Here is a 12,620-nt window from a genome sequence, read left to right on the forward strand (position 1 = left end):
TCGAGTTATCTTCCTCACATCAACCAAAAGATGTCCACTGCTGGACAAAGACTCGCCAGAATTTTCGCAATAGCAAAGCCCTCATCGGCCTACCTTGTTAGAAAACTTACTACGTTGCGTTTATCATTTTAATTTGATGCATATAACTTGAACCCAAAAAAGGCAGACATACTGAGCATTTCGCATAGGTATGTTGGTGGTCAAAAATCGTGAGTCCACCTCAGTCGCGCAGAACAGAGCAGAAAAATAGTTCTTGACCAAAATTCGGTCAGGCTCATAATCATATTAATCATACATACACAGACGAGAGGTTTAGGCTTCAATTCCTCCTACGCTGACATCCGGTCGCTGACGTCTGAACGTACGTGACGTACGAATTAACACAATGTTCTATGGGCCCCCGCAGAGCGCCGCTGACGTCCGCGGCAGATTTTTCTTCCGACGGTACGCTCGACCGACGTCAGCGTAGGAGGAAATCAGGCCTTATATAGTTAACGCTATCTCTACTGAGCTCGTTCACTTACCTGTACTAACAATGGCATTCTGTTAAACAAAAACCATTATTTCTTTTGTGTTAGCGCGTGGCCATTGTGTGTGAGCCTCAGGCACAAAGGCCACGCGCTCACGCAAAAGAAATAATGGCTTTTGTTTAACAGATTGCCATTGTTAGTACAGGTAAGTGAACGAGCTCAGTAACATCAGAGGAGTGAACCTGAACAACAAAACAACAAACTAATATAGTAAAACAACTAATGTATTAATTCATTAATTTTATTATGAGCAAACTACACACAGTAGATCTAACGTAAAATAAGCAAAAAAAAGTAAAAACACAACCTTCTTTGCTGACGGTACTTTTATTGCACAAAATTTAAACCAATCCCAATTTGTTCTCTGGTATATCGCCCACACTGTTAACTGTCTATCGGTGGACCTTATTACAAAAGACATAAGGTCCAGCGATGGACAGTCCTGGTGGACCTAAGAATGTTGCTGTTTGTATCATCGCTACACTACAGAGACCAATTGTAAATCTTACTGCAACGAAATAAAGTCTAAAGTAAGGAAGAATTTCTTACGTCGTCCCGCCATTTCCTATCTCTATCGCACGCGCATAATTATATATATTGCTGTCCCGCCGATGATGCCGGCGGTCAATGCCACTGTGCGAGCGGTACAGCAATGCGCGTGCGATAGAGATAGGAAATAGAGTGTCAAAATACAACATTCTATAACTTAGCGTCCTTACTTTACCAATGATTGTGTTGCTTTTAATAAAATACCGTCAACAAAAACTTACGAATAAAAGAGAATACAAACTAGTACTAAAATGTGTAAAATTTAAGTAGGTAAGTAAAAAATCAAATATAGATAAATAAATAATACCTACCATATTTTTTTTAAAAGATTATGCTGTCATTACATTACAGAGTTATTCGATTTCATCATATACAAATCCATTCCATTTAGATAAAACATATCCAACCAAATACTTAATTTTAAAATCATGTCCTAATAACTACGAAAAACAGAAGAGATCTAATAAGCTTTTTTCAATTTGACTTTTATTCAGTGTCGAAAATATTTTCCGCCCAAAAAGGAAAGCATACCTAAATAAATTACATTACAATGCCTAGAATAGTTTAGTTTAATTTAACCTCGTGCCGCCTAATTTGCAATACATTGTAATTGTACAAAGTAACACTCGGCATAAACGTCCAGACGTCAAAACCAAAATTTAGTGCTAGACGCCCAGTGTACAATACGATGCCCGTTCCGCACCAAGGGCCTGACACTCTTTGATAGAGAAAGATAGTCTTATTGCGACTCCTATAAGAGAAAAGAGAAAATGGTGCCATGCTTTGTCCTTATCACTGACCGGGTGGCATCATAGGTAGGAGGCGATGGCAATATACCGAAATTTAAGCGATAGAGAAAAAATCCTATGCTGTCCAAATTTTATATGAATATTCTTTCTCTTACCCCCGATCGCTCGGTGGCGCGTCTATAACTACTTGTATATACTATGTCTATGGACGCAGCTATGCGGTGGAATGAGATAGCAATATCGCTTGCTCCCTCGAACGCATAACTGCGTCAGGCTTGCCAAATCTCGGCACGTAAACGTAGCCTTTGTAGACCAAGTGGTTCTTAACAGGTCGCGACTAATAGGGCCGGTACAGACGGACTGCAACTTGTATGAGAACTGTACGCCGACGTTGCAGTTATCATGTAGTTCCAATACAAATTGCAGTCCGTCTGTATCGGCCCCTTGGGAAATTTGGGTATGACCATGGTTATTAACAGATGGTCCACTGACGGACTACTGGTACCCCTAACAGCATTTATACGTCATCATAACATCATTATTACGTCATTATGACGTCGCTAACGTCACTGCTACCTGGGACACGTTGTTTACATTCCAAAAAGTTGGAGGACCCTGGCATTATTTTTTCAAGTGGTCCCTTGTCACTAAAAGGTTTAAAATCACTAAAAAACTCTATTGTATTGCTAATAGTGAAAATTAAAATAAATTATTGGTTTTTACAATGAGTATGATATACGTGTATTTAGGTCCTAATGCTAAGATTGAAAGAGTTTTTCATGCGGGGTTAGATGAAAAGTCGCCCGTAATGCTTCGGCATACGGACGATTTTTTGTATTACCCCTCATGAAAAACCCTTTCAATCTTACCTCAAACGCACCTTATTTGTTTTTTTTTTGATGTGTCAATTACATGCTTTTAAGAATCTGTTTGTAGAGTGACAGGCTCAGAAAATCTATTTTATCGGGTCTAAAATTGAAATATTCCGTATCTATCAAGTTTTGCTACTAGTGACATGATGATAAGTTCAGGTTCAAATGTTTATGTCAACCAGCGATCTGTAACGTCTTGTATAATTAAATGTATCGGTTTCTTGACTATCTCTGTAGAATTGTGTGCACGGAAAACCATGGTGTGATCCATGATTAATGGATTATTCCTGTAGATTTTGTTTCTCTGGTTGTAACAATGAATGTCTCTATAGAGATCAAAGAATCTCATATTGCGTTTGTTGTACCGGAGATAATCATGCACAATAGCCTGCCATTCTCTGCTTACTCTCTCCGAGCGTACCAGATCCGGAAAGGGTATCTTTGTAAGGATTGCTCGGCAGCAAATGTCGATTTTGAGCACATCAAATATTGTGGTAGTGCTTCCTTCTAGTCCGGGTTCCTCCATAGCTTCCGTTTCACAACCAGAATGCTCCATTGACATTCTTAGTTTATTGTCATTAATTAACTGTAACCTGGAATAAAATACATTTGTGTTATCATATTTTATTTATTATACAATATATCAGCTTGGCTTGTGCCCTTGACTTTGTTATGGTGGATAATGATGATTAAAAAACTGGCCAAGTGCGAGTCGGACTCGCCCACCAAGGGCTCCGTACTTTTTAGTATTTGTTGTTATAGCGGCTACAGAAATACATCATCTGTGAAAATTTCAACTGTCTAGCTATCCCGGTTCATGACATACAGCCTGGTGACAGACGGACAGCAGAGTCTTAGTAATAGGGTCCCGTTTTTACCCTTTGGGTACGGAACCCTAATAAAAACAATCCTATGTCCTTTTTCGGGCTTAACACTACCTCCATATCAAATTTCATCAAAATATTTTTGTAGTTTAAGTGTGAAGAGATAGTTACTTTCATATTTATAATATACCTAGATATAAAATATTTGCATGTTAATTATAAGATGTAATGTTTTGAAAAGATGTGTCCCGCTGAGTTTGTTGCGGGTCCCATATTGGGATTGCCTCCTCCAATTGAGAGGGGATTTAAATCTTCTCGGGCAGAGGTGTAGGGTTAGAGCCGGTGTAGCTTTATTTGACGTTCATAAGCGTATTGTAATATGCCTACTTGAATAATAAACTATCTTTATCTTTTTATCTTTCATCAGCATTTTAGTTATGGAACCTATATCTTAGATAGATTGTGTTCGCGTGTGAAGGTTATTGATGCATGCTAAATAATTATTGTAATTTTTCAAAGTAATTACTATAAACAAGAGCCCTGTAGCTTTTTACAAATCTGAAAAAGGCTGATAAGTTAAATTTGAACCAAAGTAAACGCGTTGTTGTTATATAAAACCATGCACCTAATAACAAAGACCCCCAACTGTAACTAAATACTTAGTTTTGTGTGAGGAATTGATGATATATTAAGACACAGGTAAGGGATAAGCTAAGAGATATTAGCGTTTGATAGGTCTGTGGATAAAACTGAAAGGTAGCCAAACGTAAACGTACTTTACTTACAAATTGTATTGATTTCAAATGAGTTTCCAGAATTTTTTCCAAAGTAGTTTCAATAGTTAATCAATTTGTACAGCTTTTTACAGGCAGCGAAATCCTAATCCCGATTACAATGTATTTAAGTCGAATGAGTTGTTTTCCTTGGCGATTTGTGGTATTGATTGCTCGTTGCCTGACGGGAAGATGTCAAAAGTGTCAAAACAGGACGTTGACGGACTATATGGTTGAGGTCTCAGAATAATGACTAAAGCATAGAAGTCGGGCAAAAATGCTTCGCAAATATGTATACCCGTACCAAAGAGTAGTATAATATATAGGAGAAAGAGAGCCCTCTCGTGGAACTTTTTTGTATCCATTTTGAAGCGCCATCTGTAAATCTGAACAACAAGCATTAACGTCAATATTCATACCTACAGGGCCTTTTTACATATTGATTAATGTTTAGTACGACTTCATACATTTGTTACAAATGTATAAACTCACACTAAACACTAATCAATATGTAAACAGGGTCATATATCTATAATTTGTTATATCGAGTTTGCTTTTCTAGTACCCATTAATCAACAACTTTATTATAATATTTGCTTGATGTAAGATATATTGGCAAGCACATATTGTAAAGACATACAGGAAAAGTAAGTACAATACAATGTTATACAAAGCATGATTTTAACAAGAAAATTATAATAAAGTAGCTCGTTAAATGCTGGATAAAATTAAATAATAAGGTGAGTATAAATTGGAAAGAAAAGATAGTTGATATTTCATAATTTAAAATTCAAAAGTTTATTACACAAGTCGATATAACATTTACATGAAGAAAACATCGTCACATTTACAAATACAGGAGCCAAAAGTTTACTACACATGTCGATATAACATTTACATGAGGAAAACATCGCAACATATACAAATACAGGAGGCAATATCTACCTCATGCATGGGTAAACATAACTTTACTTAACCTGCCTAGTTTCCCACTCATCTACTCAAAGGTTATTTGGAAGAGACCCCTTATAGGGATAAATTCGCCTTTGTACTTCCATTACTATATGTTTATGTTTATCAAAAAATGTTCCTAGTTAAACTTCTTATACCTACACAGTTTACACAATAAATATTGTATGATAAAGTATTTTTGTAAACCTGTGTTGTGTACAATAAATTGATTGCTACTGTGTGTGTGGTGGACTTGGTCACTTTTTCTTCAGTATATGATATCTATTTCAGTTTATAAAAAACATATACTTTATACCACAATAAACGTATCACACGATAGCAATTGGAAGAGACCGGGGAATTAGCGTCATGGCTCTTAGAGGGAAAGATATTATGTAATAAGAAAAAACCGATTAAATAAAGACTTTTTTATATGTACATACACAACAATCCATGGAGCCTAGGCTTTCGTTAAAATTTACAATATAAAGCTAATAAGAACAGGTGAAGGCCTACCAATTAGCGTTGGGAGCTTACTATCACACCATGGCAATTAGAAGAGATCTGGCAATTAGCGTCGTGGCTCTTAGAGATAATGATATTATTTAATAAATAAATAAAAACGATTAAATAAAGATATTTTTATGTACATTTTCAAGCTTAGCAAGCTTTCAGTAGGTAAATAATTTATTACAAGTACACCATTTGTCTATAACAGATTTTCTCTTTTTTGCTGAAAGTCCATGCATTTTAGTATGAAACAATTTATAAGAAAATCAAATAACCTAAGCCAAAGCAGACATTAAAAATGTACAGATGGACATAAATTTATATTAAACATATTAGTTTTTTTTTTATCAAAATAAATATCTGCCAACTTGTATTTATACTAAACGTTACAATACAGGCTGTACAATATAAAAATGAAGCAAGGAAATTAAATTCGATTCGTCACTAATACATTCAATTTGGAGATATTAAAGGTCCCTAATGTCAAAAAAACAATATTTATTTTGATGAAAATAAAAGACACGAATTCCATATAACTTTGGATATGAACATCCGACCAAAATGACATTTTAACATAACGGTAATACATAGTGAATTATCTATCTAACAAAATGTAAACACATTGTGAGGTGTATGAGGAATGTTATGAAATTGAAGGAAGCGAAAGAGGTATGTCAGGATCGTAGCAAGTGGAAATCCGTGGTCTCTGCCTACCCCTCCGGGAAATAGGCGTGATTATATGTATGTATGTATGTATGTATATCAGTAGATACAACTTTTTGCCTATAATTTTAGTAACAATACGTTTTGGTTCTGATATGTTAAGTGTGCATCACGAAATGGACCCAACTCAGCGTAATGCTAGATATAAAGCCAGCGCTGGTCTTCCGTGCGGTCCTTGAAGTGAGAAAGGCTTAGGCACATGTTAAAATGAAATTATTAGCAAAGTGCAGTCGGTGGAGGGAGAACACACATAATATTATGGAATGTCCCACATGAATTCTAGCAGCATCAGTTTGATAATTTCACTCCCGTAGAGAAGCCCACAAAATAAGGACAGCAGCACCCGTCGTGCACCTAGCCTAGCGAATCTGAAATATGTAAGTAATTGTTTTGCGTCAGGAGACTAAGCTAACAGTCTTATAAACGAATGCTACGGAATACACAACTAATACGTGTCCAATAAGTCAAAATTGTACCATATTACAGAGACGCATAGTCTTTACGGTTAATGCATGAAGTTTGGAGATGTGAAGTGTCCTTCCTCATCATCTTCCGTGCGTTATCCCGGCATTTTGCCACGACTCATGGGAGCCTAGGATCCGCTTGACAAGTAATCCTAAGAATCGGCGTAGGCACTAGTTTTTACGAAAGCGACTGCCATCTGATTGGTTATTTTGTGTTTAATTCCTTCGAATATAATTGTGTTTATGCCACTGTGGTAAGTTTAATTTCGCCTAATAATCTTTTCATCGCTTTGCCAGGTGGAAGTGAAAAATATTCACACAACAGCCTGTATTAGCACTTCGGACTCTATTTGTAAAGCGAGAATGCCATAATTTTTTTCTTTTAGTGAATAGCGTCGTCCTTTAGGGTGCTTCGTTGATTGTTATTGCATTTTCACTAAAAGCTGAGCTGGTTTCGTCATGTGCTGCACAATGTCATACTGTCTGGAACGCGGCAGTGCTTGTATGAAAGTCCCCTTTTGGGCAAACGGTTATCTTCCATTTGAAGTTGTTTTACCTTAAGCTGAACCTCACGTTTGTTCGAACCTGAAAGAAAACAAAATTATAATATTATACGTATAATTTTTAATAAATTTTGGTTTTAGTCTGTCACTATAAATTTAAGTTTTTTATGTCACCAAATTTATTGTTGATACAACTTTTTATCATCAACTGTATTTTTATTTCTACAATAGGCTAAGATGTCAAATTTTTATTTATGGTATCAATCGATCAGGTTTGTTTTTAGGATGGGATGAGATCCATTGCAAAAGACAAAAGTCAGAAATGATAGTCAAAGTCCGACGTCAACTACTGATGTGGAACACATACGGGCAGAAACAATGCCACTAACGGGAGCACACGCTCACACGCAACTAGCATACAGGGTTAAGCATTCCCTAAGTAAGGCTACAGACGAAAATCGCTAGTAGGCTATATAAACGCCCCATTGTAAAACTGTATCCTCGTCTATCATTCCAAAACTTAATCTTCTTGAGCGGTTGTTCAATATTCTTGCGGTATGCGGCCGGAGCGATAATATAAGTATATCAACTTTAGCGGGCTACAATTGCTATTCAATATTGTCCTGTCTCGTTGGTCAGTAGTCCTAGTAGTAGTACCTTCGAGTTTTTATGTAAAAGAGGTTATGCCGAAAAGGAATTTGGCGCAGCAGCGCATAATGCAGAGGTGGTGGCATTATAATCACACACCAGGAATACTAATCCACACCTTTTTGTAAAACAAAATATAACTAAATGTCAAAACTAAATGTAACTAAATATAACTAAATGTTATTATATATCTTGTTATAATAATTGGTGACGTTATAAATATTTACCTTCATCTAATGTCTTTCTTTTCGAACGACTCATCACACTATAATTATGTTCTGCAAATACAGAAGAATCTGCAGTACATATGTTGTTGATGATGGTAGGCACCTCAGACTGTTGTATAGCGGGCGTAACTAGAAGAAAACAATACAAATAAATCTACATAATCATTGTTTAGGTAAGTACTTCCGAAAATAGGAGACCTAACAATTTCACCACTATTTCATAACTATCGAGACCTTAGAAAAATATTTAGTATTCATGTTTCTCACATGTATTTTAATAAAAAAATAAATTAATGGTAATTTATTCCCTTTTTGATCCAGAATCAAAATACAGAAAAGAAAATACAGCTTTTTATCGCTAAGAGCCCTATATCACATTGGCGATTTACGAAACTCACCGAGACTCAATTAGGTTGTGTTGTTTTATCGCAGAGTTCTTATGGCCACTTCCTATGTCCATCATCAGATAAGCTCGATGGAACCATAATATGTACTGTATTGTCACCCGACTTACATAATAAGTAAGTGAACTTTTAGCTCAACCAATAATGAGAAGTTGGTCTAGGCTTGTAAGATTTGACCCGAACATGCGTACAATATATACGTACATACAAATATTGCTAGAAAAATAAAAGCTTGTAATAAAAACCGGTCAAGAGCAGATTGAGCCATGCTCAGTGTAGGGCTCCGTAGTTACCATTCTGTCGAAGAGAAGACCTATCCAATAAGTCCAATAACACGTTGGATGTTGTACAGGTTAACATAGGGTTGAAGCGAAAAAATACGTGTGGGGGGGTACGCTAAAATAGTTATTTACGATACAAGTGCGGAAAAGAGAAAATTCGAAACGAGTGGCGATAAATTAAAACACGACCGCAGGGAGTGTTTTAAATCGACACGAGTTGCGAATTACCTTTTCGCACGTGTATCGTACAACGTTTTACAGTACATATGGCCCTTTAAACTTTCGACATATGGACGAAAAGTGCTCTTTACGCACTAGTGCGAGAAAGTAGCACCATATGTACTGTAAAATATTTTTTCACCTCAGCAGCTCGAACAAGCCTACTTTCGTCACTCCCTGGAGTGAGGAAAGTGCGACTTTCCTCACTCCAGGGAGTGAAACAATGTAGCTTTTTAATTTAGTGAAGGCCATGAACTTCATACTACGCTACGGTACGGTACGGTACGGTACAAATAACTATTTCTAGTCTTTATTCTACCATTTGTCGGCATCATTGTTTTTTATATATCCATATCAAATTGCAGCTTTCTAGTACTAAGGCACATGGCACACTGCGTCCGATTCCGACGTGCAAGCGGAATGTCGCTATAATACGCGCATAGCGTTTTATCGCTAAAATACCGGAGCGATGTGCGAATCGGATGCCTTTCGATCATGTAACAAAGCTACGGACGGACAGACATACAGACAGGCATGTAGACGGACATGGCGAAACTACAAAATAAAAGCTTCCTCGGTATGTAGTTGACTACTACTACTCATGCTCTTCAATCCTATATCACTTCACTTGACATAATAGAAACCATCAAATACCTGGCATAGAAGCAGCAGAATGAAAGATGTGCTGATAGTCAATTCTAGGAGCAAATGTTGAGCGCTGGCAGTGCCTGGTGCCTGAAAGTATTATAAAGCTTATATTTATAAAAAAGAAAACTCCAACGTAATGCTACGACTTATGACATAAAGGGTCAAACTCTTTAGTAGACTTAGAGGTGTCATTCATAATTCTAAACTATATGTACCTACTTCGTATTTTTTACATTAGAAAATTTAGAAAGAAGGTAAGCGATTTTGAAGTGTCTTTTTATTAAAAACACTCTTGAAAAATAAGTCACAGCAAATATATAACAATTATAAATCATAATCATGCAATGAACCTGCTTTCTGTAGGTACCTAGTAACTAACACAGTACGTCAGTATAAATCCAATGCGTTTATGTATTGCCTGCGTATATTATTTTTAACTGTCCATAGCACGCAAGCGTAGGATTGAGACTAAATTATATTGCCGTCCCTCTACCAGATAAATTAAAAATATAAAACAAATCAAGGACTACCTGCAGGGCTTAAACTTTTTAGCTTCATGCAGAATTTCACCTAAATCAGTTGAATCGGTTCAGTTGTTTAGCCGTGAAAATGATAAAGAGTCAGACAGAAATATTTTCACGTTTATAAGCCACCTCTCAACTGCCTAGCCTCTCGGATCATGAATCGTCAAGCCCCAACCTCAAAACACCACCCTCTACCGTCTTCAGTCTTCACTTCTCACACCTACCCCTCACCTCTTAGTCTCTTTAGTCATTTCCAGTACTACCTACATTGTAAATCATAATACACTCAATCATAATATACCCAATAATAGAAAAGTTCCACTATATAGTCCGTGGTCTACATCAACAGGTCCACCCCCTAACATTAGTAGTTTTCCGGATTAAATGCTTGAGTTACTTTATAAGACACCGAAATCACCATATACGTGCCTTAAAAAAACTGGACAAGTGCAAGTCGGACTCGCCCACCGAGGGTTCCGTACTTTTTAGTATTGGTTGTTATAGCGAACATCATCTATCATCTGTGAAAATTTCAACTGTCTAGCTATCACGGTTGATGAGATACAGCCTGGTGACAGACAGACGGACAGCGGAGTCTTAGTAATAGGGTCCCGTTTTTACCCTTTTGGTACGGAACCCTAAAAATCAAGGAGTTCCCTCAATTCCTCATGGATAACATATATGTATTCCAACATTACTATCATCAGATCCAAAAAATATATTATGCGACCACTATGGAGGTAACGTCTTTCAAATTAAAAAAAATAATTGTTCAAATCGAACCACAGTGCACAGGAAGGTGTCGGAGTAATCGCTGAACATACTGCATATTATAAAATAACATTATTATCAAAAAATCATCATCATCAGATTCACTTCATCAAATTGATGGTTTTCGAGAGAAAATGTTCGAGTTGCTTAAGAAAACACCCAACTCACTATACATGTAATGTACCTTTAAAAATCGGCCAAGTGCGAGTCGGGCTCGCGCACGAAGAGTTCCGTACCATTACGCAAAAAAATCACGTTTGTTGTATGGGAGCCCCACTTAAATATTTATTTTATTCTGTTTCGAGTGGGCCCTCCACACTCATGCGCGAATCACGGCGGAGTATTTGTTATTATAGCGGCAACAGAAATACATCATCTGTGAAAATTTCAACTGTCTAGCTATCACGGTTCGTGAGATACAGCCTGGTGACAGACGGACAGACAGACAGACAGATAGACAGACAGATAGACAGCAGACAGAGTCTTAGTAATAGGGTCCCGTTTTTACCCTTTGGGTACGTAATCCTAAAAATTGAGGACCTCCTTTCAAACTAAAAAATAATTACTCAAATCAGTCAAATCGGATCACGGGTGTCGGAGTTATCGGCGAACATACATAAAAAAACTGGCCAAGTGCAAGTCGGGCTCGCGCACGAAGGGTTCCGTACCATTACGCAAAAAAACGGCAAAAAAATCGCGTTTGTTGAATAGGAGCCCCACTTAAATATTTATTTTATTCTGTTTTTAGTATTTGATGATAAAGCGGCAACAGAAATATATCATTTGTGAAAATTTCTAATGTCTAAGCACTCACGGTTCATGAGATATAGCCTGGTGACAGACAGACGAACAGACGGACAGAGGAGTCTTAGTAAAGTCCTAAAAATAAGTTGGGCCAAGCCATGCTTTACTTATTTGTATCATTTCGTATTAATACATTATGTATTATTATATCAAATTTGAGCGTATAGCGCGAGCTAGGTAGTGCTAGGTGTTGGACATCTGTCGATTAAATTAAATAAAAAAACACACACACACACACACATGTACGTAATTACGTGACGCACAGTTAGTATGTGAGTGCAAGGATTGTTATTTACCTGGGGCCACCCTGGGGCAGAAGTAGCGAAATGAAAGGTAGGTTGATTGTGAATCCCAATTGGGATTGGGAATGGTCGTAAATGTACAGCCGGCGTCAAAAGAATTGAACATTCTGTTTAAACATAGGTAATTTTGTTCCTGACTTAAATTACAATTACAATTTAACTGTAATATAATTAAAACAATAGTTTACATGCATTACTAAAAATGTTTATATTCAATTTATATTGTATACTTGCCATGAATCTTAACACTTTTGCATAAGTATATAATATTTAGAAAAAAGCACGTAATTAAATTACTATTAATGTTTATGATGTTTATTTAGGGTTCCGGACCTCAAAAGGAA

General features: G+C 36.7%; 1 protein-coding gene and 1 long non-coding RNA gene across 2 annotated transcripts in view; one reads left to right on the forward strand and one right to left on the reverse strand.

The window, feature by feature from the left end:
- LOC134741942 (brahma-associated protein of 60 kDa) overlaps nt 1-12,620 on the forward strand; it is a 389,674-nt gene that overhangs the window by 87,350 nt on the left and 289,704 nt on the right. The window lies entirely within an intron of this gene.
- Nucleotides 756-4,471, reverse strand: LOC134741967 (uncharacterized). Its single transcript, XR_010127914.1, has 2 exons — nt 4,310-4,471; nt 756-3,293 (listed from the first exon to the last, which is right to left on the reverse strand). It is a non-coding gene; the product is annotated as an uncharacterized LOC134741967 (long non-coding RNA).

This window comes from Cydia strobilella, chromosome 6 (assembly GCF_947568885.1).
Source record: "Cydia strobilella chromosome 6, ilCydStro3.1, whole genome shotgun sequence".
In the NCBI taxonomy this organism is placed as follows: Eukaryota; Metazoa; Arthropoda; class Insecta; order Lepidoptera; family Tortricidae; genus Cydia; species Cydia strobilella.